The sequence below is a fragment of the Panthera tigris genome, chromosome D1 (assembly GCF_018350195.1).
Source record: "Panthera tigris isolate Pti1 chromosome D1, P.tigris_Pti1_mat1.1, whole genome shotgun sequence".
NCBI classification, from domain to species: Eukaryota; Metazoa; Chordata; class Mammalia; order Carnivora; family Felidae; genus Panthera; species Panthera tigris.
In genome coordinates this window covers 46,117,471-46,135,243 of record NC_056669.1, presented here as the reverse complement: position 1 = coordinate 46,135,243, position 17,773 = coordinate 46,117,471, and the positions used below count along the sequence as shown (strand labels likewise).

Genomic DNA, 17,773 nt, shown 5'->3' with positions numbered 1-17,773 from the left:
TCTTAGGATTTATACCCTGAACAGCTTTCCTGTGTGTGATCTGACAGTGTTAGCTATAGTCACCATGTGATGCATTACATCCCTAGTACTTCTTTATCTTATAGCTGGAAGTCTGTACCCTTTGACCACTTTCCTCTAATTCTCCCTACCAACCCCCGCGTCTGCTAACAAGTCTGATCTTCTTTTATTATTTTATGGGGTTTTTTTGCATTTTTTTCTCAATTCCACATATAAGTGAGATCGTGTAATAGTTGTCTTTCTCTGTCTGACTTATTTCACTTAGCATAGTGCCTTCAAAGTCTATCCATGTTGTCGCAAATGGTAGAATCTCCTGGATTTTTTTACAGCTGAATAATATTGCATTGTATATAGATACCACAACTTCTTTATCCATCCATCCACTGATGGACACTTAGGTTGTTTCCATGTCTTGGCTATTGTAAATAATGCCTCCATGAACATGGGGGTGTAGGTATCTTTTCACATTAGTGTTTTTGTTACCTTTGGCTCTATTCCCAGATTATAGAGGCAGGTTGGAGAACCAATTTTTTATTAGGATCCAAAAATACTAAAAAGCCTGACTGATTAGACATGTAAAGCACATGCTGAGTGTCCTCAGCCAAAGGCAAATATGAGAAAAGTCAAACAGTGTATAGTAAACAAATAAATGAATCACAGTGTTGGGTAAACTGCTGTTTGGCACCAATCCATGATCACAGACCAAGAAGTGTCTCTGCAAAAATGTGAAAAATATCTGGAAAAGATGTGGAAAATATCTCAAAAACAGATCTGAATTGGACCTGTAGTCTTGACTACAACTGAACTTTGTCCCACACGAGTAATACATGATGTTTTCCTTTAGTACATATTTGTTCACTAATCTGTCTATGGATCATGGGTGAGGCTGCTTCCTGCAAAGTGAACTGCACTCTGTGGTGGCCTTGGTCATTGCTGTGCATGGCCAGCTGGGGCCAGGCTGACCCACGGCCATGGGAAGCAAAGGTAATCGAATCTGGCTGCTTAGTGCAGTGGAATGGGACCAGGGCCAGGAGCTGGGGGCCCTGGGTCAAATAGTTGCAGACCACATGTAATATTCTTTAAAAGGCCTTGGCCTTCCACATGCATTAGCATGCAACTGACTACAGACTGTTTATTTAGTCTAATGTCCAATTTGACATTTAATTACAACAAACTTCTTTAATTCATGGAATCGCTTATTCCATGGTGAAAGTCACCTTGTGAATATTAGGGATAAAACGGTAGGAAAGACTTAGGCCTAAGTTTTCTAAAATCTGTCAGATAACTAGCTTTGTGTGCTAAGTTCTAGGCATAAAAAGAGCTACAAAAAATTAACAGACACAAATCCTCCTGCTCTCAAGGAGTTGAGAGTCAAGGAAGCAACATTAGTGATGTTATACCTATAAAATAAGGTAGAAGGAGAAAGTAACAATAGCTAGCATTTATTAAACACTGACTGTGGGCAAGGCACTATTCTAAATGCTTTACATGTACTGGCTCATTTATTATTTTTATATTAAATATAATTTGTTGTCAAATTGGTTTCCAAACAATACCCAGTGCTCATCCCAACAGGTGCCCTCCTCAATGCCCATCACCCACTTTCCCCTGTCCCCTACCCCCACCCCCATCAATCCTCAGTTTGTTCTCAGTGTTTAAGAGTCTCTTATAGTTTGCCTCCTCCCTCTCTGTAATGTTTTCCCCCACCTTCCTCTCCCCCATGGTCTTCTGTTAAGTTTCTCAGGATCCACATATGAGTCAAAATACATGGTATGTGTCTTTCTCTGACTGACTTATTTTACTTAGCATAATACCCTCCAGTTCCATCCATGTTACTACAAATGGCCAGATTTCATTCTTTCTCATTGCCAAGTAGTATTCCATTGTATATATAAACCACATCTTCTTTATCCATTCATCAGTTGATGGACATTTAGGTTCTTTCTATAATTTGGCTATTGTTGAAATGCTGCTATAAACATTGGGGTACAAGTACCCCTATGCATCTACCCTATGACCCAGAAATAGTGCTGCTAGGAATGTACTGGCTCATTTAAACCTAACAAAACCCTTATGAAGTAGGTGCTCCCATTAGCTCCATTTTACAGATGAGGAAACTGAGACATGGAGAGGCTTATAAATTGCCCAAGATCACACACAGCTAAGGCGCCAGTAGGGATTTGAACTCAAGTGGTAGGACTGCAGATCCTGTGCACAACCACTGTGCTATTGTGGGTGCCAGGAGCATCTGAGAGGTGCACATCAGAAGCTCATATCTCAGTTCTGGGAGCTCAGTTGATGGAGATATTCAATGCATCCTTGGAGAAAGATTACCCAGACTTTGTAGAGACATAACATTACTAAGCCTTGAAGGATGGGGAGGATTTGAACATATAAATGTTGGCAGTGAGAGTGGAGGAAGAATTTAGAGAAAAGGAAAGAAAGGTTTCCAGGTTGAGAGCAGCATTAGTAAAATATGAAGCAGTGATCACACAGGATCTGAGGAAACAGCCGAGGTCAGTCTGGTTGTATCAGAATGTGTGAAAACATGGGAATGCAAGCTGATGCAGCCACTCTGGAAAACAGTATGGAGGTTCCTCAAAAAACTAAAAACAGAACTACACTACTAAGCATTTATCCATGGGATAGAGGTGTGCTGTTTTGAAGGGACACATGCACCCCCATGTTTATAGCAGCACTATCAACAATAGCCAAAGTATGGAAAGAGCCCAAATGTCCATCGATGGATGAATGGATAAAGAAGATGTGGTATATATATATATATATATATATATATATATACACACACACATACACAGTGGAGTATTACTCGACAATTGAAAAGAATGAAATCTTGCCATTTGCAACTACGTAGATGGAACTGGACGGTATTATGCTAAGCAAAATTAGTCAGTCAGAGAAAGACAAAAATCATATGACTTCCCTCATATGAGGACTTTTTTTTTATTAAAAAAAATTTTTTTTAACGATTATTTATTTTTGAGACAGAGAGAGACAGAGCATGAACGGGGGAGGGGCAGAGAGAGAGGGAGACACAGAATCTGAAGCAGGCTTCAGACTCTGAGCCATCAGCCCAGAGCCCGACGCGGGGCTTGAACTCATGGACCGCGAGATCGTGACCTGAGCTGAAGTCGGACGCTTAACCGACTGAGCCACCCAGGTGCCCCATCATATGAGGACTTTAAGAGGCAAAACAGATGAACATAAGGGAAGGGAAACAAAAATAATATAAAAACAGGGGGACAAAACAGAAGAGACTCATAAATATGGAGAACAAACAGGGTTACAGGAGGGGTTGTGAGAGGGGGGATGGGCTAAGTGGGTAAGGGGAACTAAGGAAACTACTCCTGAAATCATTGTTGCACTATATGCTAACTAATTTGGATGTAAATTTTAAAAAATAAAAAAAAATTAAATTAAAAAAAAATGTGTGAAAACAAAGGAGTGGGAGAGGGCTGCAGGGACAGTTGGGGCTAGACCTGAAAGGTGTGCTCCCAAAGATGATCTTTACCCACCTATTCCCTGCACTTTGCCAAACTGATGAGCTTATCACCAAAAATCACTCACAGAGAAACTTTGAAACTAAAAATGAACAAATGAGAGAATTAAAAAAAAAAAAAGGTCACTTTCCCCCAAAGATGAGTAAGCACAAGAAAACTCAAGTTCTGTGTCCAGTTTTCTGCTTGTCAGCTACGACATTGTGAATAACCTTCCCAATGTTCCAGATCAGCTATACTTTGTCAAACTACTGGATAAATAAGCGTACATTTCATAGTAAAGATGGTAGTTAGATTCTTGGCAATAATTCCTGATAATTCTGAAGGGTTCTAGGCCTTCGTTAGAAACAGGGGTTTGACTTGCTGTTGTTGCTATGCAAAAGAAAAAATAATTCCAGGTACTTATTTTAGAATTGGTAGGGCCTTTTCAAACCATGTAAACTATGCCCACTTATTTTGCCAAAGAAGTAAAAAAAGTTTAAAGGTTAAATGGACTTACTCAAAGCCACCCAGAAAATCAATAGCAGAATCATTTTTTGAACACAAAATTTGGGGGAAGCAAAAAAAAAAATGCTTTTATTGCACATTCGTAAAATCTACATATAGAATGTATCCAGTGTTCTGTCCCACTCCTCGTCCATGAATCTTTGAAATTTAGTTAAAAACAAAATCCCAACAAGAAGTTTTTAAAAATGTTGAACACAAATTTTATTTATACTTACAAAAGTGGTCTTTGTAAATATATATACCATGCTACAAAATAATTCAGTAGAGCTATTAAAATTAACTATAGCTGACTCTGAGCGCTTGTTCTGTGGCAAGCATCGTACTGAGCATTTCAAGTGCATTATCTCATGTCATGAGGACAACAACCCTCACAAAGGTACTACTGTGATCCTCATTATATGCTCGAGGAAACTGAGAGATTTAGTAACTTGCTCCAGCTTATATAGCTAGTGAGGACTAGTCTGGAGTCAGGCTGCCTGACACTGCTATTAACTGTTAAAATAACCTCTGTAGCTGTAGTGGATGACACTTACCTGTACCAGTAAATTGAAATTGTCCAGCCAAGGTGTAGAAACCAGAAGATTTTCTGTAAAAAATGTTACCCTTAACTGGGAGCCTCTGGGGAAATAACACTTCTAACAGAACTTCTTATCTGTATGCCACAGCCAACCATTTTTGCTGCACTTTGTTGAAGAAACAGATGCCTGCAGTTTATCACCATCAGAATCCCAGTGGCCATTAATGACTGTTAGCAGCCTGCAGCCTGCAGCCTGCCCAGTGCTGTGCCCATCAAACATTGCCCCGCCATGAGTGGAGCCTGCTTGAGTAGCCTGAAAGCCTGGGCAGAGGTCTAGGGTCTTGAGAAGCAGTACTTTGGCTTGCCTCAGGCCCCGCGTTCTGCCCCACCTGGCCTCATCTGTCATCCCACTGACCGCAGACCCCATTCACTGTATTTAGGAAATGGCCTTTGGCTCTCCTGCTTCCTGTCTGTTCTACGGCCATTACGCTTCTTTTTTTTTTTTTTTTTTTTAATTATGGAACGCTTCACAAATTCCTGTGTCACCCTTGTGCAGGGGCCATGTTAATCTTCTCTTGCCACTACCCTTCTTTGGACATCCATCAAGCATCCAGGACTGCTCTAAGCTTCCTATTTCCTCATGCACCTTCTTGACGCCTTCCAGTCCATCCTCCCCTCTGCTACCAGAATGATCCTCCAAACCTGATCACGTCAATCCTCTCTTCTGAACTCTGTGATGGCTTCAAGTTGCCTACAAAGTAGAAATCACACTCCGAAGCATGACATTCAATATCCTTCACAGTCCTTACCTTCTGGCACTCAACAAATATTTGGTCAATCAGTGAATGCTCTCTTCTTTAAAATCCTGTTAGCAAACATTCTCTCCACATGTTATTCAACCATCCAATTTATTAAGTATCCACAATGTGTTGAATTTTAAGAATTTACTGGGTTTTTCCCCCATAGGATAATGGGATAACAGACATAGTTATGGACACAGAATCTGGAGACCTGGGTTCAAGTGCCACTCTGGCCCTTTCTCTGTATGTGGAAAGTAATTTTCTTCCTCTAGCCTCAGTTTCTCCATTTGTGTAAAAGAAAGTAGATCTACACGATCTCAAAGGCTCTTACAGCCCATGTCTGTACTGGTCCCTGATATTAGAATCCCTTGAAGGAGGAACCAAGAATGTTAGACCCTAGGCAGCCTAAAATGTGTGTCCCACAGCTGAATCCTGTGCTCAGCAGCTTCAAGACATCCTACTTTACCCATGTCCTCACTTCAGCATAGTCTCTCAGAATCTCCTGACTGGCTCTATACTAAATTATAGCACTGACATTCACATCTTCAGTGTATTAGACCTGGAGCTGAGACAATAGAGCTCTTAGAGACTTCAGCTATGATCTCATCTTCTGACCAAGATTTTTTTTCTTGGCCTGTGATTGCTCAGCCCTAACGGGGGTGGGGAAGCAGGGAGCCCCTACTCCAGGAAGTACTGGTGCTCACTCAGCATACCATAGGTCTGAAATTGGAGCAGGAACTTGTGTGGGCTGGCAGAAACCTTGTAGGCTCCTGTGGGAAAGAGAGGAAGAATCTAGGCAAGCCCAGGAGAAACAATCCCGAGAGCAAAGAGACCTGAAGAGATGGAAGGCAGCAGGGTTGGTGTAAGGGAGAACTCCTTTATTGAGAAGCTTCTGCATACCAGGCACTTCTAATCTGGGCTACCATTTTGCAAGGCAGGTATTATCCTATTTCCAAAGCTCAAAGAGATTCACTTTTCCAGAACCACATGACTAGGGAGTAGCTGTGGGATTCAAACCTAGGTCTTCAAAGATCTGTGTTTTTTCTTTCACACACCCTGAGAAGCATCTTGGAGAAACTTAGGAAGTCTTGAGAGTAAAGCTTGACCCTCAGGGAATACTTACCAGATGGTTCTTTCTAGGAAATGGGCAAAATACTAATGGGCTAATATTTCATCCCAAATGACCAGTACTAACCATGAGAAAAGGTAATGTTATAATCACCAAAGGAAATAGCTTTAGGTCATAAATGAATGTTGTCTTTTGGGGGGATGTAGAATGACGTTGTTAATTCCTTGAACATGAATGTGACTAATAAACTAGGTGTGGTATCAGTCATCTTGTCCACACAGCTGTCTGGGTACGCTAATCTGTGGTTTGAGTCTCAGTTGCTGTCTGCCCAGTGGCGTGCTACACTCTAATCTCCTGGGTTCACAGTTAGCTTGACAGTTTTGCTGAGTCTGACTCACTTGCTCCCAGCCTCAATTGTTCTGTGCCAGTGCAGACTTCTTTTACAGTTGGCCTACTTAGAAACACAGGATGTTAGTGTTGGAAGGGAGCTACCTTAAAAGTCACCTAGTATAACCCCCTATCTTACAAATGAGTTCACGGGTCCCAGACGAGGTTTGGCGATATCTGAACTCGGGTGGGTTTAAGTGGGAGGCATGGTGGACCTCAGCAACATGGGCCTGTCTGACAGGAGGAGGAAGCTGGGATCAAGCAGCACTGGAGCTGGCCATACTAACACTGCTGCAGGATATGGGGGACCAGGGCACGGGGAGCAGACCCAGCCCCCTGGAAGAATGGGTTGGAAGAGGAAAACAGAGCGTCGGATCCCAGCCAAGCAGTCTGGAGTTTAGGGCAAGGCTTCTGTCCCAGCAGGGAAATGTAGGGCTGAGTAAGGGAATTAGGCTGCAGGTCAGTTGTGAGGACTGGGCTGACATGGCAAGGAGGGGGATGGGTATGAAGAGAAAAGTCCTAACTCAGAGCCTACCAGGCAGTGCAGAGTTCACCAGAGCACAATAAAGTCCAGATTAGTGTCAGCACACACCACCCCCATGGTGGGTGGTAGCTGATGAACTTCTCACTCTTCAGGAAGGCTCCAGACTGCAAACAACTCCATGCCATAGCTGGGAAACCAGGGAAGGCATCCCTGAATTACTCCATCCATTCTGCATCCAGATGTCTCTTGGATATCCCTTTCCTCCATTTCTACTGTCATCATCCTGAGCCCTGGTCATCACTCCCCACCCCCCCCGAATTACTGCAGTAGAATTTTATTCTACCTGCACTCTTTCTAAATATTCTTCTCATTGTCACCAGAGGCATGTTTCTATGACATGTGAGGTTGTCACTTGCTTTCTATACATGTTGGATGACCTGCCATTGCCTACCAGCCTTTCTCAACTGGGCTTCCACGTGACCATCAACCCCTACAGAAAATTATTTGAGTCACTGTTTTCTCAGTTATCTCCCCAGGATGGTGCATAACTGGTATTGTTCTAGGTACAAAGGGAAGAAATTCATTTGTACAGGGGATGCCTAAGGTCAAGAGGGCTTAGTTTTCTTTTTAATTTTTTTAATGTTTATTCAGTTTTGAGAGATAGAGAGTGTGAGCAGGGGAGGGGCAGAGAGAGAGGGGAGATACACAATCCAAAGCATTTTCCAGGCTCCGAGCTGTCAGCACAGAGCCCGATGTGGGGCTCAAACTCATGAACCGTGAGATCATAACCTGAGCCAAAGTCGGCTGCTCAACCGACTGAGCCACCCAGGCACCCCAAGAGGGTTTAGTTTTCTTGTGGAACCCTGGCTGAAGAAGGGCTGATGAGAATACAGCCCAGATGTTGAAGCCTGGCACTCAAGGTCCCACACAGCCTCAGTCCAACTTCTCTGAGCCTCATTTCTTGCCCTCCCTACCATACATCCCATGCTCTGACCATACCAAACTCTTCTCATTTCTCCATCATTTGATTTTGTTCACATCTTAATGTTCTTCCTTCCACGTCTCCTTCTTGGCCTTACAAAACCTTCACCTTCCTCCAAAGGCCAGCTCAGATGTCACCTCCTCTCTGAAGTGGTGCCTCTATGACCCTTAAAGACTGATTAAATTATCCCCCCCTTCTGTGTACCCTTATTTTGTGTATATGTGAGCCACTGTAGAGGACATTGTTCCTGGTGGAGGTTTACATCTCTGTGTGACCTACAAAACTTAGACTTTCTGCACAGCAGGCCACATCCCCCATACTCCCCTGACCTGAATAGATGTTTATCAAACTGAACAGCCCAGAGCTCCCTGGGTGATCAAAAACAATGCTGATTCTGGAACACAGGACTCTTGACTCTTATTGTGTATTGTTATTTGGGTTTCCACATGACACTAGATCAACTGTTAAACATGCCAATTTTAGATATGCAGGTTTGCATGGTAATAGTGTGGGCTGGGAGAAAACTTTTGGAATAATTACTGTCTGAGTGAGGGAGTAACAGCTGGTAGGTCCCACTATGAAGGCAGAGTGGAGCCCAAATGATGTCAAGTAAAGTACCAGAGGAGACTCCATCAGGAGTATGCATAGCACCAGCTTTATAATTTCTCTAGAAAAAAAAGAGAAAGAAATGAAGGAGAAATCGTTGATGGTAGGGCTAATTGAAGGCCACATATGTCGAGAACTGTGTCTGAAATGAGTCATCAAAGCTAAAATCTGATAATAAAGAGAAGGTACACTTGTATAGTGCAGAATGATGTCACATAAGTGATCTCATTTAATTCTCAGAATAACCCTGTGGTCGTGGGGGGTGGGGGGGGTGGAGTGAAGGTGTTTGTAGTTTTGTTACAGCCCTTCCTTTACAGAGGAGACAATTAAGGCTCAGAAAGAAGTGACGTGTCAAACACCCACTGTCCCTAAGTGAGGCAGCTGGAACTAGAAGACAAGCTTGCCTGTCCCAGGTCCAGAGCCGCATTCACTTTGTTTAAGAACAGGGAGGCGGCTCCTCTGCTCTAAAAGCTGATGGCTTTTATAAAATCAAATAGGATGACATATAGAGGATTTTCTGAGCTGTGACTCAGAGGGACTCTCCATAAACTCAAGACTTTTCTAGGCTGTTTTCAGATGAAGATAGAAAACCATTAGTCAGCTGACTTGCAGGGAGTTGGCTGATACAGAGCAATTCTTGGCCTGAATTGGGCAAAACTCTGACTTGACTAAAGAATCTGGGACAGGACAGGAGAGCAGAGGGTGGTTTGTTTTTTACCTGCCTGTGGCTCCAGGGGGTATACAGGACAGTGGATGAGGGCCACTGCTGTTGCACTTTTTGGTCAGCTTGGCATGCAGAAAGTGTCCAGAAGCTGGAATGGATGAACTGAGACCACAAGAGGTCGCTCAGCTGGTCTCTCCCTCTCAGACTTCTCCAGGAACCCTGAAAACCGTGAACTCTTAGAATCTAAGTACCACTGTCCAAAGCTCTGCGGATGATCCCTTCTGTAGTTGTTTAGCCTCTGTGGTATGTGTTTCCTGTCTTCCCAACAAAACCGTAAGGCCCTCAGGGGCACAGAGTTGATTTAAATAACTTTGTACTCCACTGTCTGGTGCTCTGAATATTTCAAACAAATCTCAGGAAATGGCCTTTTGGTTACAATAAAGATTTCAAATTTATTAGAAACATCTTCTATATGACTCCATGGAATGAGATTCCTTGATTTGTCTTCCCTCTCCTTCAAAAGTTACCTAGATCATTTGTTTAATCCTCATCTATTCATTCTATGCCAGCATGTATTGAGGGTCCACTATTGTGCTAGGTGCTACTACATGTTAGGCCCTATGCTAGGTGCTAGGTACCTGGAGGGAAACAAGAGGTCACCCACCTTCATGGACGTTAGAGTTTAAGGTGACACAGTCTGGTGTGGTTGGAAGAGACTGAAGAGACTAATTCAACTGCCTCATTTGAGGTGAGAAAATGAAGACCCAGAGAAGGATAAAATGTCGCTGAAGGTCACACAGCCAGTCCATGGCAAAGCCAGATAAAGAAAATAGTTCTACTTTTCAATTAAGATCCTGATCTGAAGTTATCCAGGGAGGCCAAAAAAAAGACACATTATCTTCCTTCCCTTCAGTCCCAACTCAGTAAATCTCCTTCTTGGCTTCTTGATTGTTGGAGAAAGTTAATATTTTCCTGCCCTGTCTGTTCTGGAACTAAGCATGGTCTGTTAGTAATAAACCAAAGTTTCCTCATTCTCTGGAAGTCTATCTTCTCTGTCTTTTGTAAACCCCCTTCTCCACAGAGGCTGTCAGTCTTATACCTGGAGCCCCAGGACCAGAAAAAACATGTTGCCAGAGTTTTACTTTTCAACAGGAAGCAGAATATGCTAACTCTCTCTCAAAAAAAACACCATGAATTTCTGTTTCACAGATTGCTTTCCATATGTGGATGTTTACATTATACCAAGGGAGACAGAAAATGAACAATAAAAATAAGTGAAATACAACATATACTATGCTAATGACAAATGCTAAAGAGAAAAATAAAGCAGTGGAAGGAACTAGGAAATGCGGGGGGATGGATGTTGTCATTTCAGCTAAGGTGGCTAAGGAACACCTCACTGAGAAAGTGACGTTAGAGACCAGAAGGAAGTGAAAAGGTGACAATGCAGACATCTGGGGAAAGAGCATTACAGGCAGAAGGAACAATGACAAAGGCCATTGTTATGGGTTGAATTGTGTCTCCCAAATGATATATTGGACTCCTAATCCTTGGTACCTGTGAAATTTGACCTTGTTTGGAAATAGAGACTTTGCAGATAGAGTCAAGTTAAGATGAGGTCATCAGAGTGGGCCCAGTCCAATATGAATGACTGGTGCCCTTATAAGAGGACACAGAGACACAGATATTTAGGAAGAGTGCCATGTAATGACAGAGTCAGAGGTGTGATGCAGCTGCAAGCCAAGGAATGCCAAGGACTGACAACTACCCTTAGAAACCAGGAAGAGGCAAGGAGTCCCCACTACAGGATTTAGGGGGAACATGGCCCTGATAACAGTTGGATTTTTTTTTAAGTTTACATATTTATTTTGAGAGACAGAGAAAGAGAGAGAGCGAGCACAAGTGGGGGAGGGGCAGAAAGAGAGGGAGAGAGAGAATCGCAAGCAGGCTCGACACTGCCAGTGCAGACCCCGACACGGGCTCGAACCCATGAACCATGAGATCATGACCTGAGCCAAAACCGAGTCAAACGCTTAAGTGACTGAACCACCCAGCCACCCCAACACTTTGATATTTTAACTTCTAGCCTCCAGAACTGTGAGACAATAAATTTCTGTTGTTTTCAGCCACCTGGTTTGTGGAACTTTATTATGGCAGTCCTAGGAAACTCTTACAGCCATGGAGCAGGAATGTGCCTGGTATGTTGAAAAATATAGAGGCCATGTAGCAAAGATGAGAATAATGGGAATAACAGACGGTGTATCATGTAGTGCCTTATAGGTCAGAGAAGTGACATAATCCGATTTACCCTTTAACAGGTGTATATATAATTATAACTGTGTGCTGTATTTATTTATGGCTGAATAGAAATGTATGGAAGAACCCAGATGATATTAAGTTAATGAAATAATCATAAGAAGTAGTGAGAAAGGTACCCAACTGTGTAAATACTAATATTTATAATTCAATCTTTCATTTGCTCTTTAGGTCTATTTTAATCAATAGTGTTGGTGCATAGCTAATTTTAAAAGGATGAAATTTTTCTTTTCTTTTTTTTAACGTTTATTTATTTTTGAGAGAGAGACAGAGACAGAGTAGGAGCAGGGGAGGGGCAGACAGAGAGGGAGACACAGAATCTGAAGCGAGCTCCAGGCTCTGAGCTGTCAGCACAGAGCCCCATGGAGGCTGGAGGGGAGGGAGGGGCTCGAACTCATGAACTGCAAGATCATGACCTGAGCCTAAGTCAGATGCTTAACCAACTGAGCCACCCAGGCACCCCTTTATTTTCAAAAGCAGATCATTAGGTGGCAAAGTGTGGACTCTCTTACCGGACCTCAGTTGACCACACTAGTGGCCACCTGGGTTTAGACCATAATCACATGACACAAAACAGAAGTCTCTAAATATCAGTCTCAGTTGCCCTTATCCTCTGCCACCTTGTAGGCCCAGTGCATGCAGCCAACTGCTGCAGTCTCTCTAGATTCCCACGAAAGATGGTCTGACCAGGCTTCCTCCTGGGTCAGATATCTACTCCTAAGCCCATCAACCATGGCTGAAGACTGGGTCATTTTGAATGGACAACTGCTCTCCTCCCAAGGCTGTGGATGCTTTATTTTCTAAGAAGAGGATGTGAAAGTAGGAGGGATATGAAGGGCATCTCTAGCACAAAATCCCTCAGCTGTAACATTTCAGAAGAAATCTTCAACTTTTTTTTTTAATTTTATTTTAATGTTTATTTATTATTGAGAGACAGAGAGAGACAGAGCATGAGCATGGGAGGGACAGAGAGAGGGGGAGACACAGAATCTGAAGCAGGCTCCAGGCTCTGAGCCGTCAGCACAGAGCCTGATGCGGGGCTCAAACCCACAAACTGTGAGGTCATGACATGAGCTGAAGTTGGACGGTTAACCGACTGAGCCACCTGGGCGCCCCTGAACTCTTCAACTTTGAAGCAAATGGTCAGTTTTGAGTTCCTCTTCTGCTATGCATTAATTGTCTGACCTTGAATGCAGTCAGTTCAAGTTTTGAGTTGTTTCCTCAACTGAAAAATACAGATAATACCCCTACTTCAAAGGGTTGTTTTCATTCACTTACTTAAAAAAATAATTTTAGGGACACCTGGGTGGCTCAGTCAGTTAAGTGTTGACTTCAGCTCAGGTCATGATCTTGCGGTCTGTGAGTTTGAGCCCTGCATCAGGCTCTGTGCTGACAGCTCAGAGCCTGGAACCTGCTTTGGACTCTGTGTCTCCCTCACTCTCTGCCCCTCCCCCACTTGTGCCCTGTCTCTCTTGCTCCCCAAAATAAACAAACATTAAAAAAAATTTTTTTTAAATAATGTTACAGTTTTTGAGATAGGCAATGGCCTAGGCACCAGAAATATGGAAATAAAAGATACAGGCCCTGCTGCAGGGAGGCTCACAAGGTAGTGAAGGAGGCAGGTAAGAAAGCAAATAATTACAGTTCTAGGTACTCTGCCCTGAGGGAGAGCAGCACACCTGGGTTAGGTGTTCTCTGTGCATGCCCCCATCATGGGAGGTATATCTGTGTGTGTGTGGTGTGTTTGGTGTGCATGTGGTATGGACCAAACAGAAGAGGAAGGACAGTTGGGAACACTTCCAGAGGGAAAGCTGGGTGGCAGCTTGATAGACAGGTAGGCATTACTGGGAAATAAAGGTGGGGAGGGGAAGTATGCCCAGGTAAGGAAGACAGCACATGTTGAATCACAAATATATGAAAGAGACTGGTCATTTTGCTCATGGAAGAGCAGGGCTGAAGTAAAAAACAGCATCTGTCAATGAGCGAGGAAGGAACTCCGGTGTGGTGGCTGGGAGTGAAGCTGGAGAGGAAAGCGACGCTCTGATTGTGGAGAAAGAAATGAAAGATTGTGTGGTTAAGCTCTCTGAGAGCCAAGAGTGCTGCATGCAGTAACAGTGGCAAACACTCGTAGTGCCATAATGCAGGCTAAATTCTTTCATGAATTTACCCCTATGAGTCAAATAATGTTATCTTCATTTTGCAGGTTATTATTTGAGTAATTTTCCCAGGCTCACACGATGTCTTAGTTTAGGTTCCACCAGAAGCCAACCTTGAGAAAAGGATTCAAGTACAAGCAACTTTTGGGAAAGTGGGGCTGACCCCACGAAACACAAGATGGGGAGAAGGGAAATGAGTGACAAGAATCCGGGAAGATGTGTGCTATCAAGCAGGTTACCACCAAGGACAACTGGAGTTCAGTCTCATTGGGGAATTTTGGAAGACAGTGAGGAATACTCTTAAGAGTTATTCTCACCTGGGAATGCAAACTGGTGCAGCCACTCTGGAAAACAGTATGGAGGTTCCTCAAAAAACTAAAAATAGAACTATCCTGCGACCCAGCAATTGCACTACTAGGCATTTATCCATGGGATACAGGTGTGCTGTTTCGAAGGGACACATGCACCCCCATGTTTATAGCAGCACTATCCACAATAGCCAAAGTATGGAAAGAGCCCAAATGTCCATCGATGGATGAATGGATAAAGAAGGTGTGGCATATATATACAATGGAGTATTACTCGGCAATCAAAAAGAATGAAATCTTGCCATTTGCAACTACGTGGATAGAACTGGAGGGTATTATGCTAAGTGAAATTAGTCAGTCAGAGAGAGACAAAAATCATATGACTTCACTCATATGAGGACTTTAAGAGAAAAAAAAGATGAACATAAGGGAAGGGAAACAAAAATAATATAAAAACAGGGAGGGGACAAAACAGAAGAGACTCATAAATATGGAGAACAAACTAAGGGTTATGGGAGGGATTGTGGGAGGGGGGATGGGCTAAATGGATAAGGGGCATTAAGGAATCTAGTCCTGAAATCATTGTTTCACTATATGCTAACTAATTTGGATGTAAATTTTCAAAAATAAAAAATAAAATTATAAAAATAAATAAATAAATGTTAAAAATTAAAAAACAAAAAAAGGAAAACTTATTAATGTATCTCATTAAAATGAGATGTTATTGATTGTAATACACCAAATTTAATATACCACTAAGAAAGAAAAACTTTTCCATTCTAATACTCTCACAGACTATTAATTATAAGATGTATTCTAACTTCAGAAATGTTGAAATGTGACAAAAGTGTATCTTGAAAGATATTAAATGATAATTAAAATAAATACTCGAACAATCTATTAAAAAACAAAAAGAGTTACTCCCACCAAGGGGCACCAGTTGGCTCAGTTGGTTATGCATCCAACTTCGGCTCAGGTCATGATCCTGTGGTTTGTCGAGTTTGAGCCCCACATCCGGCTCTGTGCTGATAGCTCAAAGCCTGGAGCCTGCTTCAGATTCTGTGTCTCCCTCTCTGCCCCTCTCCTGCTTGCTCATGCTCTAACACACACCGTCTCTCTCTCTCAAAAGTAAATAAACATTAAAAAATTAAAAAAAAAAAGTTATTTCCACCGAGAGGTGAGGAAGCTAGGGTATCTCACCAGTCTCCATCATTGTTTGAGGACTGTTGCTCAGGATGTTAACTCTGGCTTTCCTAGCTCCTCTACACAAGGGCCAAGTGCATTCTTTATGCAATGAGTTGTAGGTACTCTCAGTAAACAGACTTTGGAGTGTAGAAGTGAGATCAAGAGATTATGGGTAGGATGCTGAAAGTGTCCTATCACAAGATCTAAGTGGGGAAGCCAGGGTCTTGCCCCATGAAGTCTGGCTCAGGTTTTAGTAACAATATTATACTGCTGCCCAAATGCAAGTTATATCTATATCTATATATCTATATATCTATATATCTATATATCTATATATCTATATATCTATATCTATATCTATATATCTATATCTATATCTATATCTGTAACTGTATCTGTATCTATATCTATATTTATATCTATATCTATCTATATCTATGTCTATATTCATAGTAATACAGTACTTTTCAGAAAACATAATATTGTGGCTAGACGAGAGGGAGCCCATTGTCCTAGTCAATGACTGGCATATAACAGATCTTCGATGGATATTTGTGAATGAATTCTTTAAAATTCAATGCAAGTTAGTCATTCAGTGTTATCCAGGTGAAAGCCTCTGGCTAGAAATCAAGAAGTATGGATTGTAGTCTGGGTTCTGCCACTAGTTTGGGGACCTCAAGGAAGCCAGTTAGTCTCATTAAGCTTTACTTTTCTCATTTTGAAATCTTGTTTTACTACTTGCCCACCTGTCTGTACATAGAACGGTTGTGAGCTGATCATGGCTATGAAAAACAGACTACAGCAGACTGAGAAGTAATCCTGTATCTCAGTCTTTGGATTGGATCAGGGCGAAGTTACTTGTTGGCCTTTTGGCTTCCCAGGATCCAGGGCCACCTACGATGGGTCCATCAGCTATATCAGAGCTCTTGGAGGCAAATAACAGGACCCAACTCTGGCTATTTTAATCAGAACAAGAATTTGAGAGATATCAAGAAAATCACAGAATTGGCAGGAGGGCTAGAACATCAAGCTTGGAAAATGGACATGAACCAAAGGAGACCATCTCAGGAGACAGAAAGACTATATCACAGAAACATCTCCATTAAGATGCTGCTGCCACTCCCACTGAGCAGTGGGCACCAATGCAACCACCAGCACAAATTCTAAACTGTCCCTGTTTCTTGGGCAGGAGCATCAGCGGGATCGAGCTTAGGTCATATGCTTGCATTCCAGCTGCCAGGAATCTAGAAGGGCAACTGTCTGACCTCTTTCCCAAATTCCATAAGGGGAAGACACACTCTGCCTTCCATGAGACCCATGTTTCATGTGATGGCCATTCCCTCAAATGTAGGAAGGGGGCTTGGGTGCTGGGCAGCCATAAAAAATGTGATCCTTGACAAATATCCTGTCTAAGGTACTCAAAAGTCCCATTCAAGTTAGGATACAGAGAAAGTAAGGATACTGGTTTAAAACTGGAAAGCTAAGATTAGGTCATGAGACTTTTTATTTACTAAAATCAGTTCGAGGTACAGGGTACAAAGATGACTAAGACAGGGGCACCTGACTGGCTCAGTTGGTAGAGCATGCGACTCTTGATCTTGGGATTGTGAGGTCAAGCCCTGAGCTGGACATAGAGCTTACTTAAAAAAAATAAAATTAAAAATAAAAAGATGACTAAGACACAGGTGCTAGCCTCAAGGTGTTCTATGCAGGTAGGGAGGAAAGATAAATAAAATGTAAGGAAAGGCTATAACTGAGTACAACAAAGTAGAAAGAGAACATAGAACAAAGGATTAATGCTGGGGATCATGTGGGTGGTCAGGAAAGCTTTTACAGAAAAGATGAGTCTAAAAGGGTAGAAAGGGAGTGGAAGAAAGAGCATTAGAGGCAGAGCCATCTTTGGTGTGGGTTAATCTTCTTGATTAGCCAGAATCTGGTTCTGGTATTTCCTGCTTACTCCTTTCCTACTGCCATCAACCACAACACATATGCTACTACAGTTAAGGTCTAAACTTAGTAAGGTCTAAGTGTTATTAGGGTATTGTCAGAGCCAAGTTTTTCTTCCTTTGCTCTCCCCTAAATATCTGGTGCATAGTAGTATTGGCACAAGCTTATTGCTGCTTCTGCTGTTTTTAACTATTTTAGATGCAACCAACCATATACTCATCAGACCTGGGTTTAAATAATGGCACAGCCATTTTCTAATTATAATACCTCTCTGAGCCTCAGTTTCCTCACAGGTAAAATGAATCAAAA

General features: G+C 42.4%; 1 pseudogene; it reads right to left on the bottom strand.

Annotated features, from left to right (window-relative positions):
• Positions 1-5,071: 5,071 nt before the first annotated feature.
• LOC122231580 lies at positions 5,072-5,137 on the bottom strand (annotated as a pseudogene).
• Positions 5,138-17,773: the final 12,636 nt, after the last annotated feature.